The following is a 17,510-nucleotide window of genomic DNA, read 5'->3' as shown; positions in this document are numbered from 1 at the left end:
AGGAGGGACGTGAACCCTTGGACCGACGGGGAGGTTGGTACTACCTTGGGAGATGGCTCCTCAGGTTCCCCCGTCGGGTGGCGAGGCGGAACAGAAGTTGGGACTGGCTGGATCCTCACTGCTGGAGACTCCGATGGCCTCTGAGAGGGCGGCGAGGCATGAAGTCGAAGCAAGGAGCAGTTGGATCTTCACCACTGGAAGCCCGCAGTCCCCCCAGGAGGAGCCCGTAGGGACCCGGGCCACTGGGACTTAGGTGGACCTTGGAGAGGTTGAAGAGGCGTGAGGACAGTGCAAGGGCCAACTGGATCTTCGCCACTGGAAGCCCGCAGTCCCCCCGGGAGGAGCCCGTAGGGACCCGGGCCGCTGGGACTTAGGTGGGCCCTTGAAGGAGGATGGTCCGAGAGAAGTTTGAGGTCAAGTACCAGAGGATCGCTGCTTGCCAGTCCGAAGTCACACACCGAGGGATCGCTGAGAAGAATCAGGAACCCAGCACCAGGAGACTCACCGGAGCAAGCAGACTTGAAGCAACAAGTTGCCAAGTCGAGGAATGACTGTGGGCAGTCTCCTTATATACTTCCCTATGCCTGGCCCATCAGGCACAGGTGAAGTCAATTTGGGGGACAAGGCCTCTTTAAATTCGTGCCTAAGAGCATGGCGGCCATCTTGGATTCCCGGCCGTGGAGGAAAGCAGCCCGATGCCACGAGGGAGGAGCAGGGACACCTCTCAACCCGGCAGTCATGTGGAGGTCCGCACCGGTGTGCGGGGGCGACTGGGGCCGGACTCCCGCGGCCTCCCCGATGCTGCTGCGGCGGCCCTGCCGTCTCGGGTCAGGTAGGGGATCGTGACCGCGGCCATCCGTGGCCGCAGAACACAACACCATTCCAGGTCAATCAACTCCTGGATAGCTTCCAGTACTGGAAAGTAGCAAGAGGCTTGCCATAGGGAAATCAGAATAGGATTCTTCTCTGGTTCCATCATAGATTCCACCCCAGAAACTCTCAGCACTTTCACGGTCTGGGAAACCAGGGCCAGCAATTCGTCTCTATGGAAAAACCGTAACATGGTCCGATATGGTTCTAAACTGGGGGAATTTCCCCATCTTCCAAGGAATCTGTATCCTCTTCGTCCATGCCGTCCGGGTCCCTGCCAGGGATACCCTTGGTGTGTTGAATATGGAGGCAAAGAAGACACTTCAGGCAGCTTTCATGGCAGGCAGGTAAAAGAGACCTGAGCACAATGCAGTGCTCTCTTTTATTGTACATTCATACAAAGGCAGATGATGTGTCATTACATGATTGGCTACTTTCCCCATAGCAACAGACGAGTCCCTACACTATTGGCTTTGGCTCAGGGGGTGTGCACGGATCATCTCATTGGCTGCTGAAATCTATACCTCCTGACTTTGTCCTGCCTCTGACTAAGGAACACCCAGCCCCTCCCCCAGGAATTCAGGGCTAAGCACAAGCCAGAGAAATACATGATAGTCAGGTATCCTTTCCCAGGCAGAGACTTAAGCACAAGTGATGCTTTTATTCAGGCAAATGTCAGGGAGAAGGGAAGTTAGTGTTTAACCCTGATGAAATGGCTTGCTGGCAAAGCTTATATTTCCCACATCTCACCCTTTCTGTTTTTGTTTAGGCAGCTCAGTAAAGCTTTAGACCCTTACTGAAATCTGTTATGTCTTGGTATGGGCTGGAAATAGGGGAAGGGGGATTATGGAGAGAAGAAAGCTGATTCGGCGTGGTGTGCCAGCCACCGATGAGCTCCTGAATCTCCATATCACCCAGAGCTGGTGCAGGTGGTGTGCCAACGCTGCAGGGCTCATGATTCCCTATTAGGCATCTTACAAGACATCTTTGTATCCGGGCTGAGAGCAAGGTTTCAATATGGATATGAGGTTGGGTATGCACTGAATACAGCATCACAGGCAGATAATTAAGACAATTACAGTAATTATAATAGAAATCACCCTTTTGAGACCAGAAATATCAGGGAGCCAGGACCATAGCCAGTCCCATGGAGAAGTTGGTATTCTGCCTGAAAATGGTGCATCAGCAACCATGGTTTCTATCTGCTCTATGGTATGTGTGAGGTTTGCTTTATAGTCTGATATGTACACACAGCAATGAGATCCAATTAATGCACAAACACCACCCTTTAAGGCTAAAATAGTGTCCAAGGTATAGCTGTTCTGTAATGCTACTTCTCTAATCTGAGAAACTTCTGTTGTGAGTAGTTTTAATGCATGGACTGTCTGATTAAATAGGGCAGTCGTCCAGTTAGCTAGGACGTGTAAGTCTCTGTAATTCATAACTGTCCCCATTGGGGGAAACAGGCTTCTAGCTATCTGAGTTTCTGTATACTTTTCTATGGGATTATTTATCGCCTCCCTTTTGTTACGGAGCCTTGCTTTGGGTAAATTTTTGACTGCATAGTATGAGGGGAGGATGTAGCCTAAAGTGCATCTGTCTCTCCATCTTGGGGAAATGTACATATAGGCTCTACGCCCACATAACATCCATATGTTTCCTAACAGATTAGTGGACATGTCATTGGTTATCATTTGGGCTATATAACTACAAAGGGTAAATCCTTCATCCCCTCTATACTTTCTGTACTTGCTTGGGTCTCCCACTGCACATCCTGAAATCTGCCAATTGCATACATATATGTGGTATAATTATGTAAGTGTTCAGTGATTAATACAAAGGTTCGGTTACAATATGGATATTTCCCACCTGAAGTCCCTTTCCCATCCCCTGTATCATAGTCCCAACAAAGAGTGGCAGTCTCTTGAATACAGCTACCAATGTGTAGTATGGTATTATTAACTGGAGAGTTAATGAAAACCTCTCTGTAAAGGATAATTAGTCCATACTGTAAGGTTAAATGGTACAGCATGCATCAGTAGTTCTCCGCAGGCTTGGATTGGCATGTGTGTGCAGATCCAACAGTCTGTTCGATTCAACAGGTGTGAAAAGTTCTGTGCATCGAGGATGTACATGTTGTTTTGTCAGAGTCCTTGTTCTGAAATCGCCATAGCTGGAGAAATAAGGCAAAAGATGAGGGTACAGAACACAATTGTTAATGAGTTGGCATTCAGGCAAGAAAAGGGCGGCTAATAAGTTCTCTGGAGTTTTCTCAAGGCCTTGCTGTTCTAAGAGTTGTGCAGATTGGTTGGATAGGGCCTTGATCTGTCCCCAGGTCATGTGGTGCTGCTTTTTGCAAGGAATCCGGTCTCTGTCCTTCTGAGGGCTGACATGCCTCGAGGTCTGCCGATAGGACTGAGAGAAGGTGGGCTTACTGGCTGAGGTTCTGTCTGGATAAGGGCAAGTGAAGAAGCAGACTGCGCCTGCATGAAGGCTTATAGGCCCTGGAAAAATTCCACCCAAGAGAATACAGCTGGGTCCATGCTAAGTCAGAAGGTACTGGGGTAGGTGCTGCTGAATTTCCCTCTCCCACAGATGACCCAAACACAGGGGTACTCAGATCAGGGGTACTTCCAGTTAAAGCCATGGCTAATTCATCTTCTGAATGAGAGGAGCCGTGTTTAGTAAAGTCCGGGAAGGCCAATTCTCTTTGGGCTTCCTCACAGTGCTGACATAAGTTGGAATCCAGGTCAGACTATGAAGCCCTAATATGACAAGCAGCGCAGAGAGAAATGCGCTTATGTTTCTTGGCTGCCAGAGCCATTGGCGGCAGTAACTGTACACTCTGTCAGCTCGTGCTTAACATTTTATATGCACAGATTTCGGGCGCCTAGGCAAGATGTAGCAAAGTACATGCATAGCCCATGCACTCGGCTTTGCCTGTATTTTGCGCTTAGTAGGTCGTGTGTATATGCACTGTGCGTACCGACGTTCCATGGAGGGCAATACGGCATAATCAAAGACGTGCCTAAGATAGCACTGCTGTGGGCTACCACACAGTGTGTCAACCAAGCCTAAAGCGGGGCCTAGCCCATCGGGGGCCGCTCAACCCTCTCAGAAGCCCACTTTCCCATACCCCAATGGGATTGGAATGATGTCGGTATGGTGCGCCAAGCAAGGAGACCAGAGGAAGTCTTACTAAAAACCCCTCCAATGTCTCTGAATCGGGAAGTAAATCTTATTATTTTTTTTAAACTTACCTGGGCTCAGTGCTTACCAGTTGAGTACAGAGAATCTCCGGCTGCGAGGCAAGAGGGCATTGGCCATCACCTCCACGCTCGACTTCCTGCATCTTCTGCCTTTCAGCTTCTTAAGCAGCAAAGACCAAGCTGGGAACTGGCTACCAGACCAAGGCACACCTCTGAGGGGTCTCGGAAATCGCCTCAGAAATTCTCAACTGGGGGAGGGACCTTTAGGTATCACTGCAGGAGAGCAGGGCTCAATATTTTTTTCTCCAATTTAAATGTAGAATTTTTCCTTCCAAGAAGTACAGCAATCCCCATAGGGAGGAGTATGTCCACTATCTGCTGGAGACGGAGAAATAGTGAAGGGCTGCGGTCACTGCAGGGGTGTATGTAGGGTGATGTCATCTTTGACATCTGACTCCCGTCTCCATCTGCTGGCGGGGGAGCATAACCCATTGATCCTGAGTCCATCTGCCTACATGCTAGGAAATGTATTGACTATGATGCTCAAGGTCATCCAGCATTTCCTCGAGCTGTTTATTTTCCCCCCTCAGTTTCAGTGTCTCACTGGTTAGGGTCTCCACGCGATCTTTGTGGTCGGTTAACTTATTAATACCTGTCAACGCTGTGTTGTAAGCCTCTACTTTATCCCGGAGTTCATCCACCAATGATTGGATTTTTTGGAGCTGATCGATAAGTGCTGCCAGTCCAGGCTGGGTGATTTCTTTACGAGCTGCGTCATTCAGGCCTCCCTCTGTTGGGCCGGAGTCCTGTGCCATTTTGTCACCCTCCTTGGGAAAGTTATCCACCCATAATCTCTTCAATCATCCTGCCATTTCATCAAAATTTTTAGTTGCAAAATTGTCTATTAAATCCTGCACATGCAAATATGACAATTTATGAATATTAGTGCTATTTGGAAATCAGATACAGTAAATCGTCGCCAATTCCTAGGGAGCGGGACCAGGAGAATCTGCTTAGAATGACATCGCCACGCCCCCTAGATCTCATGTTTCTATTAAGTGTTCTCTGTTTACTTTTTATATGATATTGTGTATTTATAAACTGCAATAAATACAAAATAAATTAAAAACAGACTCACAAGGCATTTTTAATGGTGGAAAATGCTTGAAATAATTGAATTAAAATATTTTAAAGAGTCACTCATGATGCACGACAGCTGTTGCAGACTGTTTAGCAATCCATTGTCGGCAGCACTCTTAAAGCTTTATTTATTGCTAAGAATACAACTAGTAGGGCCCAGACATTTATGCCTACTGCCCACCCATGTCAACCTTGCCATCCCCCCCCCCCAAAAAAAACAGTTCTGCTTCCACTATTGAGGTGAACAGTTTGTTGGTGGGTGTGTTTGCTCAGGGAAAACGGTGGGTGCGGGGGGAGTTCAGAGAAGCACATTTTTAAAAATAGCTTGGTTGCAGTCCCGTGGAACGCAGCTAAAAGTCACAAAACAATACAGCAGGAATCGGGCATTGCCACTGATCCTTGTCATGATCTCACTATATACATGTCGAAGCTTGCTTAATTCTATTTAGGTTGGTAGACTGTCCATATAGTCACCAAGTAACTCCAGGCACAAAGAGACAGCAAGCAACGATATGATACTTCTCCATACTGTTCTCTTCTATTTATAAGAAAAAGGGCTACTCTGAAGGTTTCATTCTGTACAAATTGACAGAACCAGTATCAGCCTGATGCACTGCTTCTTCTGAATAATAAAGTAGAAGGTCTGACATCTAGTGGTTTACAGCACAAACATACAGTGAACAGACTTGCATGCATATTTCACAACTTGCATACATTAGCTACATTGAAAAGAAGTATTCCCAAGGGCATGTTTAGGCCAGAAAAGTGAACTACATGTGTGTAGCCCCTGGGTAGATAATCCCAGATAAGATCCCAGGAGCCACATCTCAAACACAGTCTCTTACAATTCAAATCTTCCCATGTTAAAATTCATCTGAGTGGCCAGGATTTCCTTAGGGAGGAGAAGAATAATCTTCTAGGCCTTGTGCATTATCTAAATGCTATTGTAAAAGTTCTTGTAAACAGCACAGATAAGCAATCAGGTGTAATCAGCTACATTAATTGTGCTGGAATCTGATGAATGGTGAAACTGATTAAAAGTGTTTACAGTTCTAAATGTTCACAAGTTGATGTTACACTCATTTAATAAATTTGTGACTAGCATCCTTTTAATTAAGCTGGATAATAAAGCAATTCCAATTGCATTTATAAGTTCTTTCCCTTCCTATGGGTTAAGGCAGTTGGTGAACTGGTTGATACGAATTATCCTTGATCCATTTTAGATGTCACTTAAACCATAGTTCCAGTTCTCCTCTTTTCTAGTTCATCATTCTTTCCTTACTACTCATGGCACTTGACGAGCATCCGTACTATTCTTCTTCTCCTGTTATCTCCCTTGAGATGAAAGTGTTTCAACGGCAAGAGGAAATGTGGAAAAGAGGATTTCATTCAGGCAACAATCAACAAGGTAGCACAGTCTGGGTAAACAAATAAGCGTGGGAGTAGCTTGCTTGTTGCGGCGGTTACTACACCAAACCAATTAAACCTGATACTTCACTTTCAATGCATAACCAGCGAAAATCTCTGCTTCAACGGCAAGGGGGGATGAAGAAAAGAGGATTTGCATTCAGACAACAACCAACAAGGACTAATAAGCGTGGGAGTAGCTTGCTTGTTGCGGCGGTTACTACCCCGAACCAATTTAAGCCTATTACTTCTCTTGGAAAGCATATCCAGGGCAGCTCACTGCTTGAACGGCAGGGGAATGAAGAAAAGAGGATTTCTATTCAGACAACAACAAAGGACTGAATTGCACAGTCTGGGTAAACAAATAAGCGTGGGAGTTGCTTGCTTATTGCGGCAGTTACTACCCCTAACAAATTAAGCCTGATACTTCACTTTGAATGCATATCCAGCACAGCTCACTGCTTCAACGGCAGGGGGAATGAAGAAATAGGATTTACATCCAGCCAACATCTAACAAGGCATTGATCTGAGCAGTATGAATATACAAACATCGGGGTAACTTGCTCGATACAACGGTTATTACCCTCAAACATTAAGCTTTATACTTCACTTTGATACAGCTTCAACACTGCTCTCTGCATCAATGGTGGGGGTGGAAGGAAATTAGAATCAAAAAGCTACCAATAAGGACCCTGAACTCAGCGGTCGGAGTAACAGATAAGTATGAGAAAATAAGTGTGAAAGCTTGCTGGGCGGACTGGATGGGCCTACTGGTCTTCTTCTGCCATCATTTCTATGTTATCTCAGTGTGAGTCCATGAATTCTCCTCCTTTCCCAATTCACTCCTTCTCCCCTTTAGATAACTCCTGCATCATCTCTCCTGTGGATACTGATGATCCTTTGGACCTCTCTCAGAGAAAGGCACCCCTCCTTTGAATATTAATTCAAAACCTGCGTTCCTAAGTAACAGAACACTCAGTAAGAAAAAAGAAACATGGGGAAAACCAGAAATATGAGATGAGAAGGGTGGAAATACTCCCCTCTCAAAAGAAAGAAAAAAGTCTTCAAAAACATGGTCCTTAAATGAGTAAAAGCTCTCTCTCTGAGCCCAGGTTGCCCTCTCCCTTCTGAACTCTGGGCTTATGAGTGTGGATCAACGTCCCATTGAGAAGTGTCAAAATCCGTCACTATACTTAGACTTTAACCTTTACACGCAGTGTCCGCGGAAACCCTGAAGTCACTAGCACATTTGGTGAACCTCTTGTACCTGCCCCAGATAACCAACAATTTTGTACTAAAGGGAAAAAAAAACATCAAACAGCAGAGAAATAGCAAAATACCGGAGCTAAATGATTAAGCAAAACGGTAATGGGTGCCATTTTGTACATGGAGCAACTTCATTTTATACTGCAAGGTAAATTGAATGGTTAATATATCAGATGAAACACCTTTAAAGACATTTGTGTGGAAAAGGAATGCCAAGAAAAATCCAGAGACTCAAACTGTGTCAGTGAGCCAAGGCATGAATTCATCCCATCCCCTTTAGGCAAGAACACTCCACTTGGATGAGCGTCTAACAGGATGATGAGGGTGACCATCCTCCTGGTTCTTCCTTACAGCTTGGACTCTCTAGCTGAGATCAAGGCTCCTAGAAAACAGAAGGAAAACACAACTTTATACATATTTCACTATACCGGTGGAAACATGCCATCTTATTAAAATGCGACCGTAGGCTAGATTCTGTAAAGGAATAAATGTTAGTGCAAAATGCACTTTCTGGACAATAAACTGGTCACATTAAACACAATAGCAAATTAAACAGACAATTGTAACAGGTACAAAGCAAATGAAGACAAATAATGGATTGAATAATCGTTTTTTGTATTTTACTATTTTTTCCAACTTTTTGGGAATTTTTTTGAAAATAAAATTGCAATTTAAAAAAAAAATGCATATAACAATTACTTCAGCATAACTAACACTCAATTCTTACATAATTGAAGTACGATGCAAATTACAAAAAACAAGCATAACATGCTCAATCCCCCCTTCCCACCCGAAAGGAGTCAAGCAAATAACTAACTATATTCATCGCCTTAAATACTCTCATAACCCTAAGGGTAGATTGAGGATAAGCAAGAGGATAATTATATCCCTTTCAATACTACGAAGTAAGAACATTATTAAACTTCCATTTCAGAAAAGGATCCCATATCCTATTAAATTTGGAAAGTTGATGATTTTTAATTGCCGTTAATTTATATAAGGAGCAGGTTTTCTCTATTTTATCAATAAATATTTATCTTGGAGGGAGTATCTTTCAATTTCCAATAAAGGACAAGCTCACACTGAGCAGACAATATGATTTGTTGAATCAACAACCATATTGGGGCTGGGGTTTCAAGAGGCAGATTCTATAAGATGTACTCGGGAGTCAACAGTAGATGTCGTCCTATAACCTCCTCTATAAAGGAGATCACAACAGCCCAAAACTGGGCTATTCTGGGACATCCCGACCACATATGATAAAAAGTACCTCTTTTCCCACATTCTTTTTTTTTTGTTTGTTTGTTTAATATGTTTATTGAGTTTCTACCGGAAAATACAGAACCGGAACATCAAATGCTGTTAATAATAATAATAATAATAATGGTGATACACGAAATCTTTCTAAAACAACAGTTTCTTCCCTTCCCCGAAGAGAAATCTTAATATCCCCCCCCCTTCTTTTCCTCTTTTGACATGTCGCTCTCGTTCTTTTAGATGAGCAAGGTAGAAGGCTGGCATTTGTTCACATAAAAGACATACCATATATAACAGGGTGTACAGCATTTATACAAGAGGTCTTTACAAGGCATAAGCAGAGTGGAAACAGACTATGTATGATAGGCAAATTTGGCCATGCTAAATATGTTAAACATGTTTAACATACATGCAACGCCCCACCTGGAGGAAAGGAGAACTCTCCCAGATGCTCTAGTATGGTATAATTTCGTACTTCCTAAGGCATGGTGCCTGTACACTAAGCTAGATTCTGTAAAAGCTCGGAAGACAGTACCCAATCCCATTACTGACAGAGAAAGCTCCCAGATATTCCTTGCGGAAGAATAGTAGTAGGATCATGACCTATCATATGCCCCTTGGATATGAGCAAAAGAAAACTTGCTTCCAGATATTGGTACAACTGCATTGAAGCATTAGGGTACCGGTGTGGAAACCTGTGGTGAGGGTCCCAGATAAGACGGGTAGCATCTAGTTTTTTCTGGGACGTGGATCTAGCTATAGCAAACTCTAGCGAGCATAAGTGTATCATTTTTTGTAGCCAGTGCTCGTGGTTTGGTCCTTGTGAATCAATCCATCTAAATAATATTACCTTTTTCCCCCAACAACCTTCCTCGGCCTAAGAAAAGACGACGGGACAAATCTAAAGAAGGGCACCTTTGGGCTTCATAGCCGAACAGCCAAAAGCCAGGATGCAAGGGAAGTGCACATTGCAACCATTTCATACAAGTGCGTTGTATTTTAGTCCAAAAATCCAACACCACAGGACAGTCCCAAAAATAATGAAAGAATGTACCAACACTTTGGGTACACTTAGTACAGAGGTTAGAGGCAGCGATCTTATATTGGATCTTATATTACGCTCTGGGGTAAAAATAATTTGCCACAAAAATGTAAACTCTGTCTCACGAAGACTGACATTGTCAGACAGCTCAGGGATTGCTGCAAATAGCCTGTTAAATGTGGTGAAAGGAACCGAGAATTGGGACCACTGCATCCATTTGGCATGCAGTGACTCCAAACTTGACGCCTCCCTATCTTCAAGCAAACTCTTATAAAAATAAGATATAGTAGGACTTTTGTGATTTTCCCAATGTCAAAAGGGCTCTTATGTTCTTATTGGCCTTTGTTTCTCCAAAGTCAGCAAGATGTGCATTAAGGAAGTGCCACACCTGGAGATACTGAAAAGAATCTACGGTAGTCAGTTGGTACTGGTGTTGCAATGCAGGAAAATCAAATTTCTGGCCCGTAGTCGGCTGGAACAGCTGATGGACAAATGTTAAACCCTGCTTAGATCATCTATGGAATACAGTTCCACCCACTCCCGGGAAGAAACTGGGATTGTGTGCAATAGTAATCATTGAGGTTAAACGGGATGGGTGTCCATACCATTTACACAAGTATGTCCAAGCCTTCCGACATGTGTGAAGCATCTCGTGCTGCCGAACTCTTAGGGGAATGTTATGCAGGTCCGTCTGTAGAAGAGTGTTAAGCGACGCAACTCCATACCATGCTACCAAGGTTTGGTAACGGTGTAAATGGAAGAGGATATAATCCATACATGAACATATCGTAGGCCACAAGCAAGATTGTACAGCAACAAGTCTGGGCAACCCAAGCCTCCCCTGCTCACAGTTTGTGTAAGAACTGCCATGGACAACCGAGCTTTCTTCTTTTGCCATATATATGCTGAATATCTTTCTTGGTAAGCCATAGAGACGCCATTTGAAGGATATATAACCATTTTGGCATTAAAACCATTTTAAACAGTTGAATCCTTCCTGTCAAAGATAAAGGCAAGGTTTGCCATCTATTCAAAGTGTTTTCTGTGGCTAACAAAAGTGGTTGGATATTATGAGTATACATTTTTTAATAACAAGCGGAATATTTATCCCCAGATATTTCAGATCCTTTTGCAACCATTTTAAAGGGAAGAAACCCGGCCAATGTTGTTGCAACGTGCCAGTCACATCAATGGCTTCCAATTTATCTTCGTTGATTTTAAGTCCTGCAAAAGTGCCAAATAGATTTTGTAGGCAAAGAAGTTCGGAAAGTGAAGAAAAAGGGTCAGTCAAAAAAACCAGGACATCATCCGCGAACGCTGCAACTTTAAACATATGCGGTTGGCTACCAAAGCCTGAGATGTCGGGTGACAAATCTATTTTCCTAGAGCGGGTTGATGGACAAAATCTATATAAATAAAAATGTAAATGTTCGTTTGTTCAAAATCTTAAATCTCCGAAAGTTCTTCACTGATTGCTTTGAAATTTTGACACAACATTGCATTCGATTTCGCGCATGTTTTTATATACCTAGATTATATAGATGTCACACCTGTGACAGGTAAAACATGCTTTTTGGGAAAAAAGGCGCAATCTGTTGGACGTAAAAGTAACACACGCTATCTCTGACCGACGGACCGCAAATGCGCAGTTGAGAGCAGCTCTACCGCGCATGTGCGGACCATAGAGCTCTGCGCTATATGCTGGGTATCACAGAGGGGAGGAGAAAAGGGCAGACAAGTTGCCGCTCTGAGAAACAGCTCAGCCCGTTCCTCCGACGCTGGGGAAGGGGGGAGGGAGTAGGGACTGCCGGACAGTTACACACAGGAGGAGGAAAGGGTAAAAGAGTCGCCGAGCCAGTCCGTCCACTGCCGGGGAAGGGGGGGGGGGGGGAGTTGGGACGGCCGGAGCAGAGCTAATGCGCATTGTGAAATTAAACCAGACTGAGCCACGGCAACGCGCTCCGAGAAACGGCTCAGCCCGTTCCTCCGCCGCTGGGGAAGGGGGGAGGGAGTAGGGACTGCCGGACAGTTACACACAGGAGGAGGAAAGGGTAAAAGAGTCGCCGAGCCAGTCCGTCCACTGCCGGGGAAGGGGGGGGGGAGGGAGTTGGGACGGCCGGAGCAGAGCTAATGCGCATTGTGAAATTAAACCAGACTGAGCCACGGCAACGCGCTCCGAGAAACGGCTCAGCCCGTTCCTCCGCCGCTGGGGAAGGGGGGAGGGAGTAGGGACTGCTGGACAGTTACACACAGGAGGAGGAAAGGGTAAAAGAGTCGCCGAGGAGTCCAGAGGTTTCTGCGAGCGAACCAGGGATGGAATTCCACAGCCCCAGCTTCCAGAGGCCCCCCCACCTTTGCAGTAGAAGAGGACTGGAAGGCTCCTCTACATACTGCTCCCAGCAGCCACTGGGAGAGGTGTCCATAGGTCACCGCGAGCGATCCAGGGATTGAAATACACAGCCCCAGCTTCAAGAATCTCCGCCCCCTTTGCAGTAGCAGAGGACCGGAAGGCTCCTCTGCATACTGTTCCCTGCAGCTCCCGGAAACGGAGTCTAGGGATTGAATTCCACAGCCCGAGCATCCAGAGGCCCCCCTTTTGCAGTAGACAAGGACTGGAAAGCTCCTCTACATACTGCTCCCAGCAGCCACTGGGAGAGGAGTCCAGAGGTCACAGCAAGCGATCCTGGAATGGAATTCCAGTTCCCCAGCTTCCAGAGTCCCCGAGCCCTTTGCGGTAGAAGAGCACCGGAAGACTCCTCTACATACTGCACCCTGCATCCCCTGGGAGAGGAGTGCAGAGGTCACCGTGAGCAATCCAGGGATGGAATTCCACAGCCTCAGTTTCCAGAAGCCCCGTCCTCTTTGCAGTAGTAGAGGACTGGAAGGATCCTCTGCATACTGGTCCCAACAGCCCCTGGGAGTGGAGTCCAGGGATTGAATTCCACAGCCCGAGCTTCCAGAGGCCCCGCCCACCCTTTGCAGTAGTAGAGGTATGGAAGCATCCTCTGCATATGGCTCCCTGCAGCCCCTGGGAGAGGAGTCCAGAGGTCACAGTGAGCAATCAAGGGATGGAATTCCACAGGCCCAGCTTCCATAGGCCCCACCGCTCCTTTGCAGTAGAAGAGGACTAGAAGGCTCCTCTGCATATTATTCCCAGAGGTCACCGTGAGCGATCCAGAGATTTAATTCCAACAGCCCTTGTTTGCAGATGCCCCCTTTGCAGTACAAGAGCACCGGAAGACTCCTCTGAATACTGCACCATGCAGCCCCTGGAGAGGAGTGCAGAGGTCACCGAGAGCGATCCAGGGATGGAATTACACAGCCCCAGCTTCCAGATTCCCTGCCCCTTTTGTGGTAGAAGAGGACCGGAAGGTCCTCTGCATATTGCTCCCAACAGCCCACTGGGAGAGGAGTCCAGAGTTCACTGCGAGCAATCCAGGGATGGAATTTCACATCTCCAGCTTCCAGAGGCCCCGCCCCTTTGCAGTAGAAGAGAACCGGAAGGCTCCTCTGCATTCTGCTCCCAACAGACCCCAGCAGAGGAGTCCAGGGATTGAATTCCACAGCCCAAGCTTCCAGAGACCCTGCCCACTTTCCAGTAGAAGAGGACTGGAAGGCTCTTCTGCATACTGCTCCCAGCAGCCCATGGGAGAGGAGTCCAGAGGTCACCGCAAGCGAGCCAGGGATAGAATTAAACAGATCCAGCTTCCAGAGGCCCTGCCCCCTTTACAGTAGACGAGGACCGGAAGGCTCCTCTGCATACTGTACCCATTAGCCCCCAGGAGAGGAGTCCAGGGATTGAATTCCACTACCTAAGCTTCCAGAGGCCTCGCCCCCTTTCCAGGAGAAGAGGACTGGAAGGCTCCTCTGCATACTGCTCCTTGCAGTTCCTGGGAGAGGAATGCAGAGGTCACCACGAGCGATCCAGGAATTGAATTCCACAGCCCCTGATTCCAGAGGCCCCGCCCCTTTGCAGTAATAGAGGACCGGAAGGATCCTCTGCATACTGGTCCCAACAGCCCCCGGGAGAGGAGTCCAGATGTCACTGCAAGCGTTTCAGGGATGGAATTCCACAGCCCCAGCTTGCAGATGCCCCACCCCCTTTTGCATTAGAAAAGGACTGGAAGACTCCTGTTCATACTGTTCCCTGTAACCCCTGGGAGAGGAGTGTAGAGGTCACTGCGAGTGATCCAGGGATAGAATTCCCCAGCTTCCAGAGGCCCCGCCCCCTTTGCAGTAGAAGAGGACCGGGAGCGATGTTGCTCAGTTTCCTGGAGACAGGCTATATGTACCTGGGACCTTTTGAGAGATTGAAGGACTTTGGTTCTCTTAATGGGGTGTCCCAGTCCATTCATATTGAGGCTAGCTATTTTCAGGGAAGGTATGCTGGCTTCATTAGAGGGACAATTGGAAATATCCCAATCGCCAATCAAGGCTAAAGCTGGAAAGAGGGCAGGAGCAGCTCCCTGTGGACCTCTGGTGGTTGGGAGGCTGCATGTCAAGCAGAATCACAACACGAATGCCGAGGAAAATTCTTTTAACTATTTGGAATTTGGCAGTAACTTAAGCCCTTGTACCTGATAAGTCAAGGAAAATTAACTGACTTTGTGCGATACAGAAATCACGGTGAACGTGTATTCACGCTGCATTCTTTAAGTGGAAGTAAGAGTGAAAAACATGTAGAGAGTTAAATTATAAAAGACGTTTCTCTGTAAGCATGTGACTTTGAATCTGAACAGGCATTATAAAGCCAAATGTTATATTGGACAGGAAGGACAAAAATTATTGCTCTGAAACTATTGTGAGCGAACTTTGCTGCAAAACTAAGCTGAGTTCACAGAACTGAAAGAAATATAATTCTTTTGCACAGTGTATGAGGGAGTGTATGCTAAACCAAGTGCAAGAAAATGTGTGCTTCTGAGGATGAATTCGTATTTACTGGGAATATTCAAATCAAAAATAGGGAAACACACTACCATTATTTTTCATTTTATTTTAGCTAGAATTTCAGAGTTCACAGAATTGAAAGAAATATAATTCTTTTGCACAGTGTATGAGGGAGTGTATGCTAAACCAAGTGCAAGAAAATGTGTGCTTCTGAGGATGAATTCGTATTTACTGGGAATATTCAAATCAAAAATAGGGAAAAACACTACCATTTTACATTTTATTTTAGCTAGAATTTCACTAAGGTCCATTGAGATAACAGACTTTCCCCATATTTTCAGATGAATAAAAGAGTCAGTTTATGGATTTTCAGCAGCAAGAGACAAGAGACTGGGGAATGGCTAACACAGGAGCACAATCCAGCTTTGACCAGTCCAAATCATCAGAAAAGAAGGCCGCTACCTGAAAAAAAGCAGCAAACTATGAGCTCGCAAATCAACACTCTACATTACAGAGTGCTGAGCTATTCAAATTCAAATCCAGAGCTCTGGTATACACGAGGAATAGTCTGGGATTGCTATGTTGATTCATCTGAAAGACATGAAGAAAAGACAATTTAATGAAAAAGAATCAGATCTTATGGACAGCAAATTCTGCTAAGTTTTGAAAAGGTTTTGCAAAATACGTTTCTGATACTGTGCACCATATTCTGAGGTTTCTGAAAGATGGCAGGAATAGGGTTGATAAATATGTGTTTAAAAGTTGATTACTTATCTGCTGTTTAGGCCAGAATCTGAACTGTTACCTGTAAAAAGGAAAATAATGTTAATAGCACTGCGGTAAAGTGGTACCATATAAGAAGAAAAAATTAATTTACCTGTTATTTGCTTTAAGTTCTTTCTTCTTCTATCTGTTAATCCAGTTCATTCTTCCAGCATTAGGCAGACTGAAATAAAATTGCATTGTATTTATTTTAGTATCTGGTTTACCAAGGACACATCAGACAGTATATTTCTCATGATCAAAAGTCTTTATTTCTTATGCGCATAAGGAAGTCAGCTCCTAAGTTGGAGAAACTGACTTGATTAGATATTCAATTGGCTAGTCTTAAATACAGTTTTGCCCTAGTAATTAAAACAACACTCCTTTGATTTAAGGTCACAAGGTGAAAAGAAACATTTGCTTACGTCTAACATTCCAAAGGATCCTGGGAACCTTGAAGACATGCATCTTTTATAATTCTTCATTGTGGGCCTATACACTATTTCTTCTGTTATCTAAACGTGAGACAGTTTTAGAGGGGGTCTCAAAATCCAAGCAGTGCTTCCTGGAGTTCCACTAAACAGATGCCTACCATAAATGTTATTATCACACCTGTAAAAAGGAAAATAATGTTAATAGAACTGCTGTAAAGTGGTACCATATAAGAAGAAAAAAATCATTTACCTGTTATTTGCTTTAAGTTCTTTCTTCTTCTATCTGTTAATCCAGTTCCTTCTTCCAGCATTAGGCAGACTGAAATAAAATTGCATTGTATTTATTTTAGTGTCTGGTTCTTGAGACAGATACACACACATATCATCCTCCTACCTACAAGGGAGAACATTTTTTCTTTATGCGTTCTTTCCCTTCCTCTCTAACTGCGGCAGACGCTGTGGCAGGGTGGGATTATCCGTTACTTAACTTACCCTGCTGAGGAGTGGGATTGGGCCTTTTCCACCTTGCGTCCAGGCTATCTGAGATTCGCAGGAGAACAGCTGCACCACTATCAGCATCTGACTCCTTGTCACTGTGACAGACCAGGGGGGGAAGCCCCTTTGTTGCCCTGAGAGGACCGCATCAAACTAAGATTTAGGAGCCTAAATCTAGGTCATTTTCAGCTGAAAATTTATGGTTCCTAAATTCTTCTGAAAATCTGCCTAAATTTAAAATCCCTAAACTTTAGGCACCTAATAATGTAGGTGATAGCAATTGTCCCATAATGTGTCTATGGAAAAATGAGCTTTGTGAATCAGGCCCGCAGTACTGTGCGCATGTAGGGATCTGTGGAACGAGAGTGGGTGATACAAAATCAGACTTTGCATGCGCTGCTCTTCCATGTCAGCCCCTTGTCTCTCTCCCAGCAAACACACCATTTGTGTGGGTCTCGCTCCTCTCCTCTTCCTTTCGGAGTTGTGACGGTACTACGCCAGTAATCTATACTTTATCTGTTTTCACAGGCTTCAGCGACAGTGGCGCCCACTGCGTGAGCGGGATTTTCTTGGCGAGAACTGACAGGTACAGTCTCGCCGGGTGCTGGGGGAGAGTGGGGACCCCGTGTTGGAAATAGCAGCACTCGGTCTTTCCCATGTTCTTTCCTCCATCTTCCTCTCTGCTCCTCGCCCTCCCTGTCTTTCATTTTCGCCTACTGCTCCGCCCTATCACTCACCTAA

At 45.2% G+C, this 17,510-nt stretch overlaps 1 long non-coding RNA gene across 3 annotated transcripts; it reads right to left on the bottom strand.

Moving 5' to 3' along the window:
* Positions 1-7,425: 7,425 nt before the first annotated feature.
* On the bottom strand, positions 7,426-16,595 carry LOC115079849. Of its 3 annotated transcripts, none has more exons than XR_003853412.1 (4): positions 16,525-16,595; positions 16,266-16,452; positions 15,541-16,024; positions 7,426-8,274 (listed from the first exon to the last, which is right to left on the bottom strand). It is a non-coding gene; the product is annotated as an uncharacterized LOC115079849 (long non-coding RNA). The 3 variants fall into 3 exon arrangements; XR_003853416.1 differs by lacking the exon at positions 7,426-8,274 and having other exon boundaries at positions 15,256-15,669; positions 15,956-16,024; XR_003853409.1 differs by lacking the exon at positions 7,426-8,274 and having other exon boundaries at positions 15,256-16,024.
* Positions 16,596-17,510: the final 915 nt, after the last annotated feature.

Source organism: Rhinatrema bivittatum, chromosome 1, assembly GCF_901001135.1.
Source record: "Rhinatrema bivittatum chromosome 1, aRhiBiv1.1, whole genome shotgun sequence".
NCBI classification, from domain to species: Eukaryota; Metazoa; Chordata; class Amphibia; order Gymnophiona; family Rhinatrematidae; genus Rhinatrema; species Rhinatrema bivittatum.
The sequence above is the reverse complement of the archived record's forward strand: the minus strand, read 5'-3'. Positions and strand labels throughout refer to the sequence as shown.